Here is a 4,271-nt window from a genome sequence, read left to right on the forward strand (position 1 = left end):
TGCCCGTGCCCTTCTCGATGATAGAGGTCATGGGTTTGGAAGGTGCTGTTGAAGGAACCTTGGTGAGTTGCTGCAGTGCATCTTATAGATGGTACACACTGCTGCCACTGTGCATCAGTGGTGGAGTGAGTGGATGTTGAAGATGGTGTATGGAGTGCTGATCAAGCGGGCTGCTTTGTCCCAGATGGTGTCAAGCTTCCTGAGTGTTGATCTGTACCCATCCAAGCAAGTGGAGAGTATTTCATCACAATCCTAACTTGTATCTTGTAGATGGTGGACAGGCTTTGGGGAGTCAGGAGGTGGGTTACTCTCTGCAGGACACTGGAAAGAATCCCTCCTTCCTCCTCTTCAAAATAATGCAACCACTGAGCTACAGCTGAAGCCTTTCATTGCCTGTTTGACATTTCCCCTCTTCACCCTTCCCATTATATCATATGCCTGCCCTCACCCTCAAATGGCTTAGTTCCCAAATTCTCCTGCCTTATGACAATTGATAATTATCTTCAAGTTCTTTTTAAGTAGGGCGCCAAGCTCTGTCAGCAAGTAGTGTGTGAGGGATGATGCCCCAAGCAAAATGTTAACAAAGTTGCCATTCTGAGACTTGGCAATTGGCCAATCCTGTATTTCGCAATGGTTTATGCTATCCTGTTGCTGTGTAATACCAAACATTACACATTGAACGTGGGTTATTAACATAAGGTGGATCAGTGTAAGTACAATTGTTGAGTTAATGTTGAACTTATTACATCATATGCAACAGTTGCTAAGGCAAATAACATGAGTGGGTGCATCACAAGTGCTGTACACTTGACAGACAATAACACTAACATATTCATGCGAGTTTACTTGTCGAGATGTGCTGGCCTGACTTCCATTAAGATATTGGGGAAAGCAACAATTAAAGTTTAGGTCATTTGAGCTGTGAAGAGAGGTTAAAATAGCAATTTGTATTCTCGTAAGGTTAAGGGAGACGGTTTTTGAAAATAAAATTTGTGGACAAATGTTAGTTGTTTTTTATTCACCAAAAACTCCGTTTGAATGATGCTTCAACTTCAGCATGGTAAACAAAAAAGCTTTCCGTAATTTCTCCGAGAGAAGAGATTTAGGGGGCAACATTCATTTAAGCATGAGAAAACACACCATTTTATTCTCCATCTAGGTGGATACTGTCAAGTTGTTCTTGTATGTGCTGTCTGTGATTTGACGATAGGGCACAATATGCTGGCCTAAAACTAATAGTGTTTATCAGCTGTATGTCATATGATTTATTTTGCTGCACTTAAGAGTTAATTTACTCTAACACATTTACCAGCAGGTGAACTTGATCATAATCAGCTTGTTATTCATCTTCAACTGTGGTTAGCAATGGATGATATATATTTATGGGGGAGATTATCCCACCATGTTGGAACAATAATATAATGCCTTTAGTTTGTTTATGTGGTGAGCTATATGAGATCTTTTTGGTTCATACAGGAATATCAGTTTGTGGTTTCGTTTGATACTTTAAACAGGATGCTTGAGGAAGTCTTGAATTCTGTTCCTGGAAATGGTGTACAGCAGAGCAATGCATTTTGTGATGCATGGTAAACTTCTTGTAAGACCGTAACTGTTACTTACAGTAAAGCTCATCCCCTAGAGTGATTGTGGGTTCCAAGGAAACTCTGTCTCTTCTTTGGTCCTTCAGGTTTTGTTTCTTTAGTTCTTGCGACCATGCTCAAATGATACTAATTGGAGCAGTAGCTTCCCTGATACTGGAAGTGTCTCACTCAGTGTCCTGATGAGCGCAAGACAAAAAGCTTCAGTATGCTTCAGTATGGTTTGTCTTTTTTTTTCCTCAGCAATACTCAAGTTCTGTACTGCCAAACGACTAAATACAAATAAACTAAGTCTGAGTTGCTGATGCTTTGAGAAATGGATTGCCATATTGTGAGGGGAAGCGTGTGTATGGCCTGTGGGCAAAGTTTTGGACAATTCTGGTCTAGGGTTTCTAGGATCAAGGTAGTTTCTTGGATCAAGTGTCAGAAGGTGGATGATGTCTGTGGAATTGTCACCCCAGTTCCATTGACTCCAGTGTATTTTGGGGTCTTTGGGAGATTATGGGGGGGGGGGGGGGGAAATCTCCCATAATATATTTTCATTGGAAGGAAGCAATTTTATGATGCTGTTTTACTTTTATTTATTTTTTTAGTGTAGCGCTGAGACAAACGATCACCAGCAGCTCCAAGAAATAAAAATTGTGCTTCCGAAATCTCTTGACATCGATTCTGCATGGATAAAGCACAAGCGCCTCGTCCATGTGCTACTCACAGCAGAACTGAGCTGAATTAATGAAGCCTATCCAGCTAATTGTTATTACTCTGATTAATTAGCACACTGATAGCCTGTTACAATGCCATTTTAAGCTAGTGGTTATCCAGGAGGAGCATTGTGGATTTTGAATAGCTGTTTTTTTACATACAGAAACTTGGGAGGAAGATCTACTTGCTCCCTCTGGGCTCTGCAGTAACAAAAGGCTATTGTTGCCAAATGTGTTTTCATGTCCCTTCCCTCCCACTTCCACCTTCTTTATCTCTGAGCCTTGCCTTTTTCCTCATTCCAACAGCTCGGTTGCCAAAACAAATAAGAGGACCTGAGCACTGTTCCCCTAATGAGTGGAAAGAAGGGCGAGGGCACTGTTTGTGTTGCTGGCTGTGGTGATATCATTTTCAGCAAGGGCAGACTAAGCCAAATTTTCTAAGCATCAATGTTGATGATCAATTTTCCCTGCCTTCAGAGACTGCAGTCTTCAGTATCACGCCTCATAATTTTAACTGTTAGCCGATCCTCTCTGAACCAGATGCATTAATTCTGTCTGATTTGGTATCAACATATTGATTGTTAAAGGAATTGAGCCTCCACCTACCATGTAATCACGCTTTTTAAAAAAAAAATTCAGTAGTAGTGCAATACAACTCAATGGTAACAAAATGTGATTCCATTTGAGTTGTCCACCCAAGATTTGGTCGTGATTTGTTGATTCAAATAGCATAGTTCATCATCTAGAGTGGCAGTGGGTTTCAAGGAAACTCTACCTTTGGCAAAATAAAAATACCTGGAAAAACTCAGCAGGTCTGACAGCATCTGCGGAGAGGAACACAGTTAACGTTTCGAGTCCGTATGACTCTTCAACAGAACTAAGGAAAAATAGAAAAGAGATGAAATATAAGCTGGTTTAAGGGGTGGGTGGGACAAGTAAAGCTGGATAGAGGGCCAGTGATAGGTGGAGATAGCCAAAAGATGTCATAGACAAAAAGGACAAAGAGGCGTTGAAGGTGGTGATATTATCTAAGGAATATGCTAATAGGTGACATTAAGGGTAGAAAGCAAGGACGAGCAAGGTACAGATAGCCCTAGTGGGGGTGGGGTGGGGTGAAGGAATCGAAATAGGCTAAAAGGTAGAGATAAAACAATGGATGGAAACACATTTAAAAATAATGGCAATAGGTGGGAAAAGAAAAATCTATATAAATTATTGGAAAAGGTTTGGGGGGGATCGGAAAGGGGGTGGGGATGGAGGAGAGAGTTCATGATCTAAAATTGTTGAACTCACTATTCAGTCCGGAAGGCTGTAAAGTGCCTAGTTGGAAGAGGAAGTGCTGTTCTTCCAGTTTGCGTTGAGCTTCACTGGAACGTTGCAGCAGGCCAAGGACGGACATGTGGGTATGAGAGCAGGGTGGAGTGTTGAAATGGCAAGCGACAGGGAGGTCTGGGTCATGCTTGTGGACAGACCGAAGGTGTTCCGCAAAGCGGTCACCCAGTCTGCGTTTGGTCTCTCCAGTGTAGAGGAAACTGCATTGGGAGCAGCGAATGCAGTAGACTAAATTGAAGGAAGTGCAACTGAAATGCTGCTTCACTTGATAGGAGTGTTTGGTCCCTTGGACGGTGAGGAGAGGGGAAGTAAAGGGGCAGGTGTTGCACCTTCTGCGGTTGCTTGGGATGGTGCCGTGGGAGGGGGTTAAGGGGTAGGGGTGATGGAGGAGTGGACCAGGGTGTCCCGGAGGGAACGATCCTTGCGGAATGCTGCCGCTGGGGTGGGGGGAGGGAGGTGAGGGGAGTGAAGGGAAGATGTGTTTGGTGGTGGCATCATGCTGGAGTTGGCAGAAATGGCGGAGGATGGTCCTTTGAATGCGGAGGCTGGTGGGGTGATAAGTGAGGACAAGGGGAACCCTATCATGGTTCTGGGAGGGAGAGGAAGGTGTGAGGGCGGATGTGCGGGAGATGGGCCGGAC

At 43.5% G+C, this 4,271-nt stretch overlaps 1 non-coding gene across 1 annotated transcript; it reads right to left on the reverse strand.

Annotated features, from left to right (window-relative positions):
- Nucleotides 1-2,191: 2,191 nt before the first annotated feature.
- On the reverse strand, nt 2,192-2,320 carry LOC144688159 (U11 spliceosomal RNA). Its single transcript, XR_013578359.1, has one exon. It is a non-coding gene; the product is annotated as a U11 spliceosomal RNA (small nuclear RNA).
- Between the last annotated feature and the right edge of the window lie 1,951 nt (nt 2,321-4,271).

This window comes from Cetorhinus maximus, chromosome 12 (genome assembly GCF_964194155.1).
Source record: "Cetorhinus maximus chromosome 12, sCetMax3.hap1.1, whole genome shotgun sequence".
NCBI lineage: Eukaryota > Metazoa > Chordata > Chondrichthyes > Lamniformes > Cetorhinidae > Cetorhinus > Cetorhinus maximus.